The 20,402-nt window shown below is 45.3% G+C and overlaps 1 protein-coding gene across 7 annotated transcripts in view; it reads right to left on the reverse strand.

Moving 5' to 3' along the window:
• The window catches only part of LOC120948620 (capping protein inhibiting regulator of actin dynamics), a 98,083-nt gene that overhangs the window by 69,107 nt on the left and 8,574 nt on the right, over nt 1–20,402 (reverse strand). The gene's annotated exons all lie outside the window — the stretch shown is intronic.

The following is a 20,402-nucleotide window of genomic DNA, read 5'->3' on the forward strand; positions in this document are numbered from 1 at the left end:
TACACTCGCCGCAGTTTCGCAGTGCTTGCGCAGAAGAAGTTAGTTTCGCTGAACGCCACACACATCACGAAGGTGTGCCGTAATGTCGAAAAAGAAGGCTTGATATTTATGCCGTGTGCTCTCGATAGCAGAAATTATCAAGTCTTGCGGGTATGTTTAAAAAACCATTTTCTACAAGTCAGCAGTAGTAGTATTCAACGTTTGCACATGGGAAAAACTTGCTTTCTCAGATTTTTTTCAAGCTTTCAGAAGAAAATCGAGCCTAACACTTCCATAATCCAATACTAGTCAAGATACATCACGGTTGCTCGATTGCAGCTATCTGTATCTAATTTGCCTTGTACATTTATTGTCTCAATTATGTCACAAAAATGCCACATTAATGACAACGAAAGCATTTAAGAAAGGATCACATAATAGACGAGTTATTATGATAGGCGGCAAATTACTTTCGACAGTTTTTTTAATTCCGTTGCAAAATATTAATGAAAAATCCACCAACATTCATTCGATAGTTGAATGGATCAGAAATACGTAAACCAATTACACGGATTTTTAAAGGAAATAGAGGTATTATCAAATTTGGTAAATCTTTATACGTAACCTCCACTACAACTATATGATGATACATTGAAGCATTGTAATAATGCTCGTAATAAATTATAATTCAGTATAGCAAATATGAGAGGCGAATCGGAGAAAAAATGCATGTCATTTCAGTTTAAGCTAGCTATAAGATGACTTCTTCAGTGGCGACCGTGAGCTGATGCAAAAGGATCTACTAACAATCACATTTGAGTCAATTATCTTTGTCTACAATTGCTTCAAATGTCAATGGCCTTTTGAATGTTCTAAACACTATTCTTCTGATATGATTCTTTTTATATACTTCAAACATACATATCATTAGAAACTGTAGGGCGTGTACTAGCATCTATTACAATTTACGCGACCATACCGATCTAGACTTTTAGACACGCAACCAGATAGTAAAGTTAAGTTACATGAGGGCAATTTGTAGATGCAAATGAATCTATACCGCAAGGCCTTGTAGGATTAGTTGCGTCTATACCAGAATTGTACATAAATACTTCACTCAACTCATGGTATACGCATCAAGCATGAGCAAATGTAAACGATACCAGTATGAATCGACGTTACATTATCACAGCTCCAATCACAGCTTTTTTCAAAAACGCCCAACTATCTATTTCTAGATCCTAGATACTTCGTTTGGTTTCTTTGTATGGTGTACTAAAAATATTTCGAATATGCACTAATATTCATAAAACCTATTCCTTTTAGAGTACACTGTCGACAAAAATATTGAACTTCTGAGTTCCAGATTATGTGGACTTTTTAGAGGAATCCTCACTTTAAATGTCTTTCCTGAATTTTATTTCATTTTAGATTCTAATGCCTTTTCATACTAAGGTATCGGTATTCTTTTTTGCGTAATGAGCTACCCGGGTATAGGATCTATCTACTGTATCAAATAGACCATCTCAAGATTGTCTTAGCCTGGTGTAAACTTAATCATGTTTAATAAATCTACAGTTCTCCGTTATCGTACCAAGATGATGATTCAACTGTTATTGATTTAAGTGCACCCAGTATACAATTCACGCTCGGTAATCCTCACTTGATCGAGTGTTTTGATCTACCTAATTTTGATGTGTTTTGTAAAACTTCTTATTGTTGTCTCTGCCCATGAGTTAATTATTCTCTACTATGCATTTTCAGGTTTTATAAGGAAAACTTTTAAGTAAAAAATAAAAATGTTTAATCAAATTTCATTTTTTTTTATCGAACACATTTTATCTCATGAGTTTGGCAATCAAAAGTGCGAATTATCGAGCGTGAACTATATATAGCGTATACCTTGCATATTAGTTTGAGAACCAAACATTTATAGGCCGGAAAGTATAAGCTCATCCTTTGTATCTCATTTTAATAACCCTACTAACTACATACGCAAAATAGTAATACATCTATTTTAATGCAATACCAAACCAAATATAAAATTATGATGTAGCTAATTGGACTTGTTTTCTAAGCTGTGTTTAACGACATTTCGTGCTTGCCGTATTGTTTGCCTGTCTGTAACTAATATTCTTATTGGTTTAATGACCTATCCATTCTTACTCGTCTTGTATAGGTTTAACAGACTTATTTTACCGCAGAACGCGACTAAGAGACGAAACTATAATACGATTACATGTCCTGCACTATTCTGATATCATAAACCAGTAAACCAGTCATGCATGTAAAATGACTGGATAGCATTAGATTCTACTCATCTAAAAAAAAATAGCTGTGCTTCATTTATATTGTCTTAAATTTACCTACGTCTCGTATTTTTTTAATTTCATTTTATTCATTCTTCAACTTTCTAAGATGTTTCCCATGCTTGTATTCACTTATTTCTATTAATTCTACTTTCAACGTAATCACAGCATCTCTTTGCTTTAAATCGAATCCATTAGTGGGCAACATATTCATTCCGAATTCATCCAAATTCATATCGCAGAATCGCATCTAAATCAAATTCCATGGACTTACCTAAAACGAAAAGAAAAAAAAACAAAATCATTAATATTGATTTGTATACAAATTGGTTATTACAATTTCATAACGAGTTTCAGAACAGCGCAACACTGCAAACGAGCCCACATCAAAGAACAAAACAAATCAGCCAAGAAGAAGAGCATACTTTTCACTTCGAGACCCTATCCATGATTAACGTCTTCCAGAGTGCCAAAAGCTGCTAACCTTTTTCACACCTTTCAGTGCAAAGCTTTCATCCGACCAACCAGAAAGGCACACGAACCGTCCTGCGGTACATTATACGTGCCACAATCTTACAATCTTGAACCAGCGCCAACCTAAAAGAAGCAAAACGAAACACTTCCAAAGCCTCGTGGCACGCAACTGCGAGCCCGGTGGCTCACCGGTTGGCAAAAGCATGGACGGACTCCACCGAAGATGTACGACTTAATTTGCAAGTTCACCCATCAGGGGGTTGGGATTTTCGGCAATAGGCACGTTGATTTGCCCCTTTCTTCTGAGCCAACATTGAAACACTACTGGGCGGGCGCTTTCTACCCTCACCGACCCCCATGTGGCAAAAGAGCTGCTGCTACGCAAATTATTAACGCTGTGCGGCACACAGAGTGCTGGGTGGCGCCGACCACTCGAAGCGGAAGACAGGAAAGCGGATAGTCTATTTTTATTTTCCCCGGCTTCCGGTAAGGGGCTAACAATAAATAACCCTAACCCACAGGGAGGGGGGTGGAGATGGTAAGACTGCAAACTATCAAATTATAATGCACCGCTTGCTCCACACCACCATCACAGTCGCGTCCCTCTCATCCAGACGAACCCATTTGGCGAGGTGTGATTTCGACCGACTTGGCAAAAGTCCTGCACAACACGAAATGAGCCGCAGAGGAAAGCATGTAGGGGGGGGAGGGGAGAAATTATATGGACCTTTTCCAATGTGCCGGAAAGGTAGTGGGAAAAAACTACTCCATATACCTTGGCAAGTCGCTGGTGAATGACGGCACGTCGGATACTACCACTGACACACACACCCGTGGGTTTAGGCTCTGACCCAGGCTAGACGATGGAATGTCGGGAAGTGAAAATTTATCGATTTACAGTTTCAATGGACTGTACGCCAAAAGAAATAGGTACGTTCGCTACCGACCGTACCGAAATCCCATGCTTCCCAGTGACAGTGACGGACGTAGATCAGTCGCTAGGCCGTCACGCAGTAACTGCGGGCTACAAGCAATTCCAGCAAACCTGGTCCCATTTAACCTCCTCTTCCGTCGGGAACTCTTTCTTTGCGGACAGCTTCTGTCCGTTGGGGCAGGGAGCTATGTCGCGCGGGAATAGTACAGCGTCTCATATTCGTCTACATTTCGCACCATTCGTTTCATTCACCCAATTCAATCATTCGGTTCAAAAGGGTCAACATAAATTGTAGTAGTAGGGGGCCGGGTTCTGTACTACGACAAGGGGAGTGCGAATTTTACGAACACCGTAATGTCTAGAGCAATTGAAACGTACCTAGGGCGGTTGCATTAAAGCCCGTCCATTCCCCTGCTGAAAACAGCCGAACACAGCCAAAAGGCCACAACCTCAACAAAAAAAAAGATTCAACTAGGAAATGGTATGACGAACCGTGAGATCGGACAAAAGTTAGAATGCTCTGTTGTGTTGACGTTAGCAGCAGTACTGTGCAGCGTGCTTCAAACCTTCTACAAAACCAGCATAACGAGCAGCAATGGCCATGACCACGCCACGCCCAAGGGGAGCTCCGAGTACGTTTGCACAAAATCGTTCCGCCATCATCGACCGGCTTTGTTCATTCAGTTTCAAATCTCGGTCAACCCTGTCTGGCGCTTGTATACCTCTCTCTGCTGCCCCTCTTTTTAACCGCCATGTTGTGCTATTCTTTTGTTTTATTTTTGTTTTTTGCACACCCACACACAAAAAACACTCTACTAACAACCACCATACCCGCAGGAAGCGCCCGCGTGTCGTTGTTCTGTGCTCATGTGTCGTCAATTGGCCGACTGACACACCAGGACACATCACCTGTCGTCTTGAGGCAACCCCGTTGTAGCACTGACAACGAAACGTCGCCCGTTCGCCGTCAGTATTTAGTCTAGCCATTACAGAGCTTGTCCCGTTTCACTCCCCCCCATGGCACCCAGCTACTTTTCTTTCTCCACACAACGAAGACACACAAAGTGACACAATTTCACCCACGCAAGATAGGAGCGGACAGTTTAATTGTATTTATTTCGCCTCTCCGCACATCAAATCGAGCTGACCGACGACGGCTTGTACCTTCTCGCCCGGTGTTGCCTCTCCACAGAAAGGTTCTGCTACAAGCACACAACGGAACAAAGTGACGCAGTTTCGATATTGGTGCGGTCCGTGAGCTGCCATGTACGTGTAGATGCGGCAACCGAAACACTACGGCGGAAGTGGACTCACACCTACAAAAAGAGGTACGCCGCAACGCCTGACGTCGAACATCAGCATCTAATCTCTAAATGTGATCATTGCTCTGGCTGCTACCAACACACACACTAAGGTTTGTGGGGAACACACATAAAGACGCTGTGTGTACGTGGTACATTTCACGCGAGCTAGGTGAACGCGATGCGCATGGATGGGTACGCGCAATGCGATTGAGGTGCTCTTCATGGTGTGTGCGCAATTTTCCTTCGGATTATGATGTCATGCTCTCCTCTCTTCTATTGACGTCGGTCTGATGGAGGATGAGCCCGGCAAAAGCAATAGAACTGGATTTGTTTATAACTGTAACCACTCTTCGCTTCGCATGTCACACAAAACATTGTTTACCTTAAATTGTTTACCTAGCCCCTTGTTCAATGTCAATGCCTTCCCACGATTAGCGGCTAATCGTTTGCAACGTGCCTCTCTGGGCGCTTTTCGAGTGCACTATCGAATGCGGGCGCAAAATCACGGCCGTGTTCAAGTGGCTGCCTCTCGTTACTATGACACGTGTGCGTGGTTATGTGCTAATTGGAGCTTCTAGAACTTTTTTTTACCGACATATCACAAAGCTTCCGGGTGCTATCGTTCCTGTTTTCGCTGGCACGTTGGTTCTATGACATTCTCTTGCATTCATTTTATGGTCGTCGAGTCACACGTTCTAGTGTAAAAAGTCTGGCTACTACTGCTCCAGCGTTACCATGACCAAACATAATTTGATTCGAGCATCTTTATACCACAAGCAGAGAGAGAGCAAGATGTTCTATGCGTTGCTTCGGACCAAAGGAGTGCACCAACACTTACACGCACAGTCTAAATCGTAACGCGCCCCAGCACATGGTGGCGCATTCCGGCATGCAACTGCACCGCTGCAACCCACCGCATGCACTCACAAAACGGAACTATATATAGCTCAACTGCCAGCAGACCTCCACACACTGCTACACCTCGATGCTCTTTCTCTCTAGACTTCCTTTGTCACATTTCGACGAGCAGAGAGAGCGTACGCGGTTGTACACACTGGCGGTACTAAAATAATATTTTTCCCAAAGCATGCACATGCAAACCAAGCCGAGCCAACACCCCAAGCAGAGGTTCCAATATTTCCACACGCCCGTTCACACCACCCGTCCATGTCCCATGCCCATGCGCGGTTGGAAAAGTGGAACAGCGCGCGGCGCAATGCAAACAAAAGAAAGCCGAAAAGTGTGCAACGACGACGACATCCATCCCCCCCCCCCGCCATGCCAGAAAGCAACGACGGGATTGGAAAATTCACATACTCATCCGGCAACTCGTACGTGCTGCTGCTGCGCTGCTCCAAGGAGTGAAAGTAGCGTGTGGAAAACAAGCAGCGTGGAGGAGCAGGAAAACCTCGAGCTGTTCGTCTTTTTCCGCCCGGCTTTACGGCTGGCGGCCGTAATGCAGCCGATTTCCGTAAATTCCGATCGCTCCACGGTGAACGAAGGTGAGGAAGTTTTTCCACCGAGTTTCCTTCAACGAAGCGGCACATTATCGGTGGACAGTGTCGCGCTTACGATAGAGACTCCTCCAGTCTGTCTGACTGTCTGCCCGCGGGTTCGATGGTTTATTTTTAAACAGATCGGTTCAGGGGTTTACACACACACACACACACATGCAAGCCAAACGGTGACGTGATGGGACATTTTATGACAGCAGCAATTGGACGACACATGCCGGTGCAGCCCATCTCTTGGTGACATTTGGGTGATTATTGTATTGCAGTGGAATAACTTGAATCGCACGCAGCTTGCGAGCGTTTTAATCATAAGACGACGTTTAAGATCTTTTATACTAGGAAGACCTAAAGTAATAACATATCTATGAACACATTATGGAAAAGGTAAACAAAGCTAATTTAAATACATCTCGTCTGTACCATATGCCAACCTTTTTTCTACCAAAAGGGCCCTATCCATTGACGCAACATCATGACACAATCGACGGAAATCATTTTGTGCCAGCACGCACGGTATAATCTAATTCCAAGGACACGTCTGCTTGTGTGTGCCATACTCTCCAACCCACACAAATACTCGAACGGTGGCAAAAGGGATAGAATAGGCATAAAAACACACATCCTACAGCCAGAAACTGCAGTTTACTACCACGGCCCATTACACGCATGAGCCACAGTAGTATCATTGGTCTGAAATAAAAATGACGTCACCGTCCATCACATGCTTGTGTGTCTGACAGCTGTGAGCATGTGTTGGTGTAGTGATGGTCGTTTAAAATACACACACACACACACCCAGCTGACTATGTATATGTAGTGGCTTAGTCACAACAACATCACAACAAACCTCCGCAAAGCCGCATTGATTAAAAAGTGCTATAATTATGGGGCTCTAATTATCAGTCCAATAACATTCCACTTTGAGCCACAGCTAGTCCCTAGCGTGATGGATGTTCCGTTTATTGGCTTTCCACGGCGAGGGATTTATTTCACGTGACACAACTTTTCGCGCAGGACAGCACAAAAGGAGCTCATAACAATGTCATGTACAGCAGCACATGATTTATGTTAGGGTAGGGCTCTATGCTATGCTATGCTGGCTGGCTATGGAATTTCGCAAGGTCATTGATCGATACCCGTGTGCCAACTGCTATTTTTAACGCCCCATTTTAGCAGCTCGACCAGCATATTTGGCACCACGCACAACAGCGTGTCGCTTTTGTTTGCCAAATCATAAATAATCCCGAGAAAACTGAACGCATTTCTGCAATTTACAAACAGTCCACACCACGGAGTACAGTTTTAAATCTTCATTTTGCACTTTTAAAAAAAAAAGAAGAGTCTAAACGACACGCCATTTGCCCTTTCGACGCTTCTGCTATAATATTCACCGTATTCGCAAACCAGCATTGCGCCAACATCACCGACCCTCTCGACGACCCAGCAGCCGTTAGTATTTTAAGTTCGCCGCGAAGGTTCGTTCGCAACATAATCCAACCAAGGTTAATCTTCAGTGCCCCGAGAGCTCCAGAGATGCCGGCAAAAGTATTAAATTTGCATCTTTCGCTGCGAGCAACGAGTAAGGCAAAATCTGCGTTGATGCTACAAGATTGGAGTATTGCTGATGTACGCACAAGTATACACGGGCGAAGATATCGGCAAGGTTAACAACCATTGCTACTACCTCCTCTACCCTGTTGTGATACTGCACACAGCTGAGGGAGAGTATTTCTTCAAAATTTCTTGCTGGTTTCAATAATCCTGCGCCAGGTAAATTGGAAAAGTTTATATTGCCACAAAACAACAAACTCCAAAACATCAGGATATCATCTTACTGTGCGCGGATGAGGTACAAAACACTGCCAAAAGTTCCAAACGACGCGAAAAACAATTTCACCAGAACCCGCATTCAAAGGACTGAAAATCAAATTTCCGAAACAGCTTCTTGATGGTAAGGAGCTATTGTCTAGCGACTTAGCGAAGATATTTTGGTTTGCTTTTCTGTACGTCAAGTTGCCTATAACAGTGCCAAAAACACGAATTCCTCACACTTCATGGAAATGAAGGTCTCTATAAAAATCAATAAAAAAAAATCATGGAAATGAATACAACTTATTGAAAACCATCAAACATAACCCATCAGTTCGTCAAATCCAAACCAACCACATTGTATCGCCTTCAGTCATCTGAATCTCTTTCATCTTCTCCCATTTGCTTTCGCGCTTTGTGGAACACCTCAATTTAGGCGGTTCCTTTCTTGGCCGAAAATTTCCCCTCAATCAATTCATCATGATTATCAACAGTCCCCCGCCGGCTAGTGGAGCGCAACAGCGCATCATACCACCTCCCAAACAAAGTCGGCAAGAAATGAAAATGCACGCTTTCCGCAATGACTTTATTGGGCCGGTCCGAAGATATGCATCCTAATCGCCGTGTGTACAAGGTTACATGTAAAAGCAACGCACTCGAGAAAGCCATGCCATGTTCGGAAAGAGTGTTGAAGTGGTGGAGAGACCTTGCCGTCCGTGTGCGACTTCTGTTTGCGGCTCAAACAACGAAAGTATCAATGCAGTTCTGTACCGAGTGGCGTCGGTGGGAAAGAAATTTGACCCATTCGTAAATTGTGTATGTGTATGTATTGGTGTATTACTATTTCCTCCTTTCCAAAAGATGGCCTAGTCCACTCTCAACCAAAAAAAAAGTGAGAGAAAAAGAAACATACCGTGCAGCAGAGTGACTTCAAACACAAAATGCCAAACATGGTTCAGGCCACGGTTTGTATGTCATGCGTGTTTCACAGTTTCTTTCGCAAGGAAGCGAGCGGGGACGGGTGGGAAGGCGGTGTGTCTGTGTAAAGTTTAGCAAAATAGCATACAATTGAGTACATGGGGCACATTTGCGCTGCATTTCCATTTCGATCGTCCGTATCTTTCGATTCGGTTCTCATTGAAGTTAAACTTTCACCAGCTTTTTTTGTTAAATAGAAATGAAACACACGTGACTGATAATCTTTGTACCGAGTTTCACGGCTAGCTTCCGATCGCAAACAGTTCGAAACAAGCTGCAAACAAGCGGCCTTTGAAGCAATAAGTGTTGTCATTGAGCATCAAAGCCCGCCTTCAGTCATTGCCCCCAAATAAACCATTCTTTTGCCACTCGGACTTTGCCAATTTATAGATGATGTAATATCCCGCGCCCCCCGCATCGCTGCTATTCGCCGACCGTTTCACGCCATGCACGCCAATTACGTACACGTTCAGCCAACGAAAACAAGCGTAGAATAAAGAGTAAGATAGCTTCCTGCAAACCGACCAATACCGAGGCGCAGTCGCATATACCCTAACCGGCCCCATTACGATTAGCCTGATCCTATCGGTAAACTTTAAGGCTTCGCCAACGACCGACGACGACGACGACGACGACGGCGGCGAATCCAATATACGCGTGTCTCCTCCACTTCATCGATTGCTTTCCAAAATGCCGCCCGCGACAATGTCGAGGCCTCCTGCCTGCACGATTTTGTGAGTTCCACGTCGGCAAAACCGCTCGCCACGTACCGTATATATCATATTCTTTCGCCAACCTCCTATCGGCGGCACACCAAAAACAGCCTTGCGGCGGGTCATCTAGTGTGACGTGCATGCGAGGAAGCGGGCAGATTGGCCGTGTGCCTTTTGCCAAACCGCAATCAACTCAACGACTCAACGACTGGACGTGATTTGCATCCGCAAGCTTAACATCAACATCTTCGCTCGTATTTTATAACACATTCTTAAAGGTTCGCTAACCCCTCCCTAGCGCCGTAGTAGTCGACGATGCTCCTCTCTTCAACCAGACACCGTGGCGACAGGAAATTCAGAATGTCTTCTTTGCGGATCTTTGCTCTGCCCGGCAGGCGCTATATAAATACTTTTCTCATATCTAAACGGACCGACCCGGCACGTGCTCGGATATTCATAGTTCAATGATGCTTACTACCCGTGATGAAAATTGTCGCTGAAAATCGGAAGAAAAGTTTTATGAGTCAACGACACACACACAAACACACAATGAGGCAATGTATAGCTCGGAGGGAAACAGTGAAACATTGACGACATTCCGGAACGGTGACGTAAGTGTGCAAACGCAACACAGACAGTTCGTGACCTCACGTGCACATGCGGACATTGGAAAACTTTTGGTTGGGTGAAGCGAAAATTGTATGCCCACTGGTCAGACACTTCAGGCGAACGTTGAGTGTCGCCGGTACCTTCTGGTCAGGGTTTCTCCTTCAATATCGACCGCCCAGAAGGAAGGAAGAAGCACGCGTGTATGCGCAGCACGTATTATGCTTGGTCCAATTTACGTCTGCAATTACATTTATGCGTCTCTTTCTTTACTCCAGGCAGGCAAAAGACACAGCTAAGGGCTAAACAGCTGACCAGCGAAAATGCAAATGCTTCATTCCGTGCTTCATTGGCGAATGACACACAGGGTAAGCTCGAAAGAGATTGTAAAGGTTCTGTTACTAATTGACATTGACATGTATCAGCTAACGCTTACTTGTTTCGTATCTTTTTTTCCGAACAGCTGTTTGTAGACGTTATCTTATCAGGACGGGCAAAATACCTGATGTTTATCATGGTTAGATACGCATGACAGGGCAAAATATTCGTCAAAATCCCGTGGACAAGGACAATGTCAAAAGAAAGACGACACTGATTGACAAATGACGTCAATATGTATTGTTTGCACTCATTGTTAATTTTGGGATTTTTAATTAACTATATTTGTTTATTAGAATGCACCATTGAACTACCTCGACGATCCTCGGACAATTTTAATTTTCATTTGCTTTCCCTTTTCACACCCAAAAACAGAACATTCCAATTCTACCATAAAAAAGCTCATAACAATACATTCATCGTGCCGTGCAATAATATCCATATTTATGGACGATGGCACACCATTTCCTCGTAAATAGTTCCACAAATGGTTTGCTGATGTGTACTTTTTTCCCTCTCTTCCACCAATACCGGCATGAGAGCACTCATGAATATTAGCCCTGCACAGCGCGCGTTAGCTAATCCAACATAATTAGTGTCGTTCGCTCACACAACACTGTCGTTGCGAAACTAGCAAAAATTTTACTGATAACTACCACCAGTCAGTCAAGGGGGGTGTGCGTGAGTATGTCTCTTAATGTAATTTGTTTTCCAACCTTGTCCTCTAGCGGCAGAGCATCGAAAAAAGCAGGATAACACATTTAAAAAACCACCACCGAGAGCAAGAAGTAGGTCAGCCACGCGGCGAACGATTCCTGGAAGCGACGAGATGACGTCATTTTTAGACCGGAACATTACTTCACGCACCTTGGCCGAAGAAGGTGGGAAGGAAGGCGACACCCATGAGCCTAAATTGGTGCGCATAAATTTATCCAACAATCTACCACTGCGAAGATCCGCTAACGATGAACCGTTACCGAGCGAGCCACCACACGTGTTACTCTACCCGTTACATGTTGCGCTGCTGAACCGTGAGCTGCTTGCTGGCAGGCGTCGAAGAGGAGGGTAACATTTAATTTAAATTCAGTGCGCCTTCACGTTGTTTTCCGCAGGTGCGTTTTATAAATATTACATTAAACTGCGCTGGCCGTGCAATATATTTGAACGGCGATGAATATTCATATCACAATGGTTTGCACAGGAATCGGAACAAGAGAATGAGAGAACGAAGGAATTGGGTCCCTTTTTTTATTTGTTTTTGTTTGCTAATGGCGATTAGTGCAGCGAAGCTCATTAGGATCGAGGTTTAAATGCATTTTTTTGCCCTCTGCCACTATTTTTATTGAACTGTATCGTAGCTTACGGTTTAAGCACGACAGAGCGCGGGGATGGATCCATTCGAATGCAATCATCAGAGCATTGGCTCTATATTTATCCAATCCTATCGATCCATCCCTAATCCATTCTTTGCCCGTCCGTAAGCCAATGTAAACGAATGTCGGTTCCGATGGCTTCCACCGCGGAAAGGAATCTCTACGCTTGCAGACACCAAATAAATAGCAGATAATCGAAATGGAGCCAGACGTCCATTGTCGATGGACCCCAGCGGTCCAATCGGGCGGCTTTGGTCCATTCCGCGACGTGTCCGATTTGAAGAGATAATTAAATTAGCACAATATGCCGCGCCACCATCGCCGATAGTTTGTGAAGTGAAGTCGCCGCGTGGTTGGGCGTGTCAAAACCACGCCAAGAACCGATCGAATGCACGCCGGCTCCGAGCTTCCCGCGAGCTAAACGAGAAGAAACCAATCGAATAAGTGGACGGAATGGGGTTTTAGTGCGCCCACCGAAGCCGATCGACGGCGCTGTTGCAGCAGCAATAAATTCGGATAAGTATTAAGAGATTACCACCCCCAACCACGCCCCGTAGCCGTTGAGTGTGTGTGTGTGTCAGAACACAATCCCACCCAACCTTCAGCACCCCTCGGTAAGTGCGCAAAAAAGCGGGTGGAAGTTGGAATGAACACATACACACACAGGCATCAAAAGTGATTGTAAAATTGACGTCTTGCCGATTGACATTCGATGCAACGAAGAGGAGAAAGCTACTAATCGATCGTCCGCTGGCGATAAATTCAGGCACAATGAAAAAAGGTCGACCCGCACACACACAAACAACGATGACAACGCGTGTGTGGGTGTGTGTGCACGCGAGAAGCGCGATCCGCGCGGAGGAAAGTGATGTAACTGCACGCACGCACGCACGCAATGCATTTCCTGCGCGCTGTGTCAAGCGCACGAACGCGATCGATTCAAAACAAATCGAGGAGTCATAAAACACACGGGGGATGTGGATGGGAAAAGACAAACACAAAACACTTTCGGACGGTCGCGTGGGCTATATCTCGGCGTAGCATAATGATCATCTTCCAACAGCGAAAGGATCAAATCGGCCCCATCGTGTGCCTCTTATCGGTGTTATTTTGGTAGTAGCGATCGACTAACGCAAACGATGGCGCTACTCTCTGATTGATGGAATGTGTTTTTCGGGGTTTTTTATTTTTATTGCCCGTTGTTTGCGCAACACAGAACTACAGCCGATCGAACAGCAGAGCGCAACAACAACACAAACTATCATCGTCACATTGTCAAACGGGTTGCGCTGCAAACATTCTTCTCTCCCACGAACGTGCGCGGCTGTATTCGTTTTAGGAAACCCGTCTAGCATGTCACTCATGCGAGCTATGCTAATAATGGTATGACTAATTCTGACCTTTGCATGTCATTGATGGCAGTAACGCGTTGACGAGCAGAAACGACCCACTCTGCCTATATACGAGTCAGTGACACACTGAACCATCATGAGTAGCCTAATGAAGCGAGAGTTTGAAACTTGAATTAGTCTTCAGATGGACATTACAAAAATACACTAATCGGAAGTACAGTGATAGTTTCCCTCTGGATGGATAAGGCCCCTCCAAAACATTTTTGAAAACCTACGTCCTCGCCACGTAAATTGAGGGATATTCTACCTAATTTCACTAATCCGCATTTCCTCCGTCTCTTTCCTCGAGAAATGACGCCAACCATCGACCAACCGCCAATCAATAGGCTTCGCACTAAATTAGCTATGCTAATACGATTTTCTGCATCAATTCGAAACAACGCCACCCGGCACAAACGGAACGGACCGATTTCAAATGAGCGAAATGAAGATCATCCGACAGAATGCTGTCGAAGCAGCAACCTACCCCGAAGTGGACACCGCCAAGTGCAGCCATTAATCTTGCTCCCGCTCTCAACACTTGCCAGCAGCGTCCTACGGCCATCGATATCGCAGCCACTGCGGAGAAGGCAGGCACGAAGAACCCAATATCTTAAACGTAATAGGTAAGCGACGAAAGAATCTTTCTCCATTCTAGCCTCCAAGGCGTGACATTTACATTTAGAGAGCAGCCGGTTTCTGTTAGCAGCCGCTGAAGAAGTTAGCCCAGCCAACTGGGCCCGAACCGTACACCACAGCGTCTAAACATAGCCCGGGCGAGAAACGCATAAATTACTCAGCGTAAGGTATTTAAATCTAGAAGACGTTTGAGGAAAAAACAAATTCCGACTCCAAGCGGCCTGCTGGACTTCAAACGCGTACGCGATATGGATCGGTTGAACGTGCAGAAACCCGGTGCGGTGTTGTATGGAAGTTGTACGTGAGATCATCCCACTGCTGCTGAACAGAACAATCTGGAAGACGGTTCTGCTTACAACGAATGGCAAAAAGTTGCAGGCTTTGGGAAGTTTACGATGTCCACGAACTCCAGCGAGAAAAGCCGAGGACTTTATCCATTGAAAGACCCAACATTCCTCTGTGACCACATTGCTTGGCTTCCTTTTTTTTGTTGAAGCATGAAGTTACAGAGATGAATCGAATGTTTTTTGAAATCCTGCTAGAACATTCTGTGACAGTTTTAGTGAAGTTGGCATGAGCTGTTGTGCCACTTAATGGACAAAAGCTCTAGAAAGCTTTAGCAGTTAAATAGTGTTTTCCCTGACAGATACTTGGATTTAGCGCGATTCTTGTTAGCGGCATCGTTAAAAATGTTATAAGAAAACGTTCACAAAGCCTTGGATCCATTCATTTCCAAACTTCAACACAGACGTTATGATGTGTGAACGAGCCATAAAAAGAACACAATGATCTTTTCAAGCCCAGCTGTAACCTGTGTGACACAACAAAGTCTAAAGAAATATAGCTCCACCATCGACACGAATGATGTGAGTTAGTAAAACAAACACATCCGAGACGCCGATCCATGGTTACGATCTGCGGACGAACCAGGTAATCATGATCTCATGAGTTGTGGTTATGTACTACAACCGAGCTCGTCAGCTCGAACATTCGACCCACTCGAGTGCACTTCTCGTATGATCATCGTACACACGGGGCTTCAAACGATGCTGGCGACTTTATCGCCTCGCACCGGAAATGTAAAAAAAACTTCCTCAGCTTTTTGATGGTTTGCAGGCTTCACTTCTGACTTCATTAGCGCCACCCACAGTCGCCGACACTTCATTAGCCAGCGCGCGATTGAGCAAAGGGGGAGATGTTGCTGGTTTCTAGATGCCGTTATCTAAAGCACTCCACCGAACTCGCCACCAACAGGTTCCTCCCCTTTCATCCCGCACCTGAAGTTCTATGTCGGTTTTAGAAATCGGTTTGAAGTGCAGCATATGTCCAGCAACAGGTGCAACTTTCACCAAAAAAAGAGAAGCATCAAAGCCCCGAAGCGGACGGGACGAAGTCCCACAATGGAACGACCTCACAAACAAGCCACAAAACACAGCAACTCATCTGGATCCGATGCGAAGGGAAGAGAGAGAGAGAGAGGACACACAGAAAAGCACGGCAGAAAATTCCCCGTTCGATCTGCCGACGCTAATCCCCGTCTTGCTCCATATGGCACGCTGGCGGGGGTAGTTCTCCAGAGAACGTGGAGGAGCACAGCATTCGCGTACGTATCAGGTGCGCATCGCAAACCCTAACGCCGCGCGCACGGTTTATTGTTCCCGGAGAGCTATTTCTGATTGCGCAAGATCGTTATGCTTTTTTACGTTCTGTCTTCCCCTTATTCATTCACCTGCTGGCAAGGCAAAGTGCCCGGAGCCTCGTTAAAAACTATCTTGCACACGTACGGATCGCAAGGGTCTGCGCGAGGCTGGAAGAAGTGAGGTCGAATTAATTATCAAATTTGATAGCATCCGTACAATTTAACGGATGTTTTGAAGTCTTAGGAAGATCATGCATACTAACTGCTGGAAAAGTGAGGGAATGACCTGTAATCCATCTTATTTCCCCGTTTCTGTGTTTGCACTACAGGATGCTTAAGCGAGTGGATAATCTAATTGACTAACATTTTGCCAACCTGGCTAGTTTCACCCTCTCAAGCCACTCAATGCCTCGCTTGAAACAATCGAGAATGTTTCTAGGACGTTCGAGGCATTTGTTCTGTTCGTGGTTGAGTCTACAACGTGGTAACCTCCTGTTTGGAGCTGCGTTACATAGCAGCACCAATTGCCCAACGGCAACAAAAAGCCAATCCGATCGATTACGCTAACGTGAATGCTGAGGTTAGCCGGTATACAACGCACGAAGGAAAGCAATCGAAGAAAACGAACAATGAACTAGAAGCGAAAACTCAACGCTAAACGCCTTTTCCGGCTGACTGAGTTCTAGCAAACTTGCAAGCAGAGTTCCGAGCAACGCTCCATGCAAATGAAACAGGAAATTGACGAAGGTCTCGGGCTAGCATTTCTCTCCCCTCGACTACTACTTTTAAATGTCAAGAGTAAATGTAAAAAGGTCTTTAGGACCGTCTTGCACTTGTTAAAAAAAGGGCCAGAACGTTTCGGTCCATTGAAGATTTATTTCTTCGTATGATTAATTACTCCTTTCGTCGGTCTTCAATCTTTACAACCGCTTGCTAGACGTACATACACAATCTGAGAAAAGCTTTCGCATGTCTACGGACGCGTGAAAAATCGAGCGTAAGCCAAGGAACTCTCAGCGCCCAAGCAAGGAAGACCTACAAAAGGAAGCGCCATCCTTTTCCACGGATTATGGCGTCTACATTCCGACACGAAACGCACTTCACAGCGATAGCAAAAGGAAGTCACGCACACCAGGCACGCACACCACACGTGGGGCTCGACAAAAGGCTGACGTACCTCCACCACGTGCGCACCGCTACGATGAGATAATGGAAGTTCACTAAAAGTTTCAGGTTTTGTGCTGTTATCGCAACTAATAAAATAAATATTCAAACCAATTATGTTGTGCCTGATGGATCATGTAAATTGAAACATGATACTGAGTTATTAAAATACATGTTACGCACACACGCTGCTACACCCAGTTCATGCAGGAAGAAAGCTTTACATGCTTAACAAGCTCAAACAAACAAGCGAATCGTACCAACTCTTCGCTCGCTTAATTTATGCCTTTTCTGTTTTAACAAAATCAACACATGCTCCTACTACTGCTCACCCTCATTACTCCCGGATGCTGCCTTGTTGTATTATAAAACAATGCCCACCGCAGGGAGAGGAAGGAAAAATGCTTTCCTTCTCGATTAATAACAACACCAAATCATGCCACGCACACGGTGGTTTCGTAGTTTGTGGGCAAAATAAACGGAAGTTAATATTAAGCGTGATTATGTGTTAATTTGCCCCCACACACGCACACACACAGGCGCATTTTTGCTGCGGAAGGTACACGTCGTTGCTTCCTGCAGTTCCTCGTCTGATCGAGGGAGCCCCAAGCTAACGACCCTTCAATCATACCAAAACAATCGTTTTACGTCAAAAGCGCCCGGTACATCAGAGGTAGATCCCCCCCTCATCGGTCAAAATGTGTCTGCCAACATGCTTCACGACCAATATCGAACTGATTTATTGCTTCTTGCTGCTTAATATATTGTCGAAATAACTTACGTACGTAACTTGTTTTTTGTTGCTGGAGGATTTTTTCACCCATTGCAACTAAGATGTAGCCCCACAAAAACGCAGCCTACTTTCAAACCGCTGTTTCTCTGTGCTGTGCTTGAGCCCTAAAAAATGCCGAAACGAATCCACGCGCTTTCCCTAAAGCTTCACAACAATAATGAGCAAAGACGCAGCAACGAAAAACAACGCTTCCACAACAGCTCAACCGAAATGATAAATTTCCATGAAAGCACATCGATGAGGCCCGGCCGGTGTAAATAAATCACCTGCCACAGCCCAACGGCGCGCAAGTGCATATTCCCATTTTCCGGTTTTGTTTTGGCTGCTCGCAAACGAGAGCTTTGGTTTTTGGTGCGTTTGGTTGGAGTTTGGTTGTTTCCCCCCGTCGCAATATATCTTAATTTGATGCACTCACACAACAACTCAAACCACTTCCGAACAGCTGCCGAACGATTGAAGGATGCAAAAGAAAACATCGAAGAGCACGACACTGACGAAAAAGCTTACACGGATCGGGTTGAATAACTTGCAGCTTGGGTGAGTGGCGCTGCAGATCCACGCAGATACCGATCGCGCACACCAACGATCACGGATGGCGTCCGTCCGTCATGGTGCCTCGCTATGGCGATCGTGGCTGCTGCTGCTGCTGCCTATTTACGGTATTCTTGCGCGTTAGCTTTGGTCCATTTTTAGCTTCAAGAGGGGCCGCTTTGGTGGGGAGAGCAGACGGGCGGCTTCTTGCACATTTTATTCTATTGCTCTATCCATTCGGTCCTTCACTTCGTGGCTAGCATTTTGCCTGGCAACATTAAGCATGAATTCTAGCAATTATCGACCGCCGAGTATGGAGAGAAAGCACACTAATTAAATTCTGATTTTCCAACCCCCATATATCTGGTTGATTTTGCCGTGGGTGTGCTGTGGCCGGCTGATTCCCATTTCCCAGCTGCCCATCTGCTGCGGTGGATATACCGCATGATTCATTGCAACGACGTGGCATCAATTCTGACACGCCACACCAAGACCAGCGAGAGTACGTCAAACTGGTGCGAAAAGCAAAATGGTTGTATCAGAGTATTAACGACGACTACACCGCTAAAGCTGCACTCACGTCACGTCATCATCACTCAAGCATCTACGGCCTCGTGACCATCACAGTCACAACCAAGCGACGGTTGCGATAATCATTCCAGTGTTGAAGTTCACGCTGGTTGGCCCTTTTTTCCTAACTTGACGATCTCTACCAACCCGCTCTTCTCTTGATTGCTCTTCCCCTTGACAGTTTTATGCGCCGACGATCAGTGTCAAGGTCGGCACGTTCATCAAAGTGTAAAGGAAAAACCCACGATCACGAATAAGAGATCATTGACCGCTGTAGGAATGATCGCGGTAAGCGATCGCGATGATTGTGATGTTTGTGTTTACGGTTCGCTGGACAGAGATAATGAAACAGAAAGAAAATTCAATTAATCCCCTTCAAGAAAAAACAAGGTCGCTTCAAAGCTTGCTCAATGACAATTACTTTCCAATTCGATTTGCAAATCGATCAGTCTCCCGGTTCCAGCTACCAACTGGACACAGAAGCATTGCGGTCTGTTTGTAATGTGAGCAATAACGAAATGGGTAAATATATATAGGTCGATTAATTTGTTTACCCCTACTGCGCCGTCAACGAACGCGAATGCGGTGTGCGCGTGAGTGGCGCTTTCAACTTCCCCTTCGCACCGTTTACACGATGACGTGTACGTGCCACTGCGAACGAGTAGATAAACACCACCAGACGGCGACGAAATCGGGCATCTCGGAGCTCACACCACCACCCCCAAAACAGCACAGGCGCCATCTCGAACGCGGGTGTTTGTGTCGCCCAGAAGCATCTAGAAGCGAACTCGCACTACCTCACTGACCAGACGGAACGTGCGCAAGCAAATGCGCTCCAACACGGACACACCCCAAGGGAGCTGCAGGATTAAATCCACCCACTGTAGGCGTTCTCCGTTCTCTCTTTCTCTCCACCTGGTATCCCCGTCAATAATTGACGTCCCACAAACGCACACCACTACCACCAACCAGAGTGGCCAGCGTATGTTTGTTTACTTTCACAGTCCGCGCACGCTTGTGTTCGAAACATTTTAGCGAGTGCGTTTCGTTCCAAAGAGAATGTCCAAAGGCCACCGAAGCACACACATTTAGCTTCGACTGCACTTTGCAGCACCATAAATGATCTCCGGTCGATAGATAAGATAAGGCCAATCTTAACGGGTGCGCAAAAATATGAGCCACCCTCAACTGAACCGATAAAGATGGCTGGGGCTGCTGTGCTTGCTGGACACCGTAGTGGAAGAAGTTGTCAGTAATTTTGCACACTGTTTGTGCTGTGGTGATAAAGATTAGTTACTAATCAG

The sequence above is a fragment of the Anopheles coluzzii genome, chromosome 2 (genome assembly GCF_943734685.1).
Source record: "Anopheles coluzzii chromosome 2, AcolN3, whole genome shotgun sequence".
NCBI lineage: Eukaryota > Metazoa > Arthropoda > Insecta > Diptera > Culicidae > Anopheles > Anopheles coluzzii.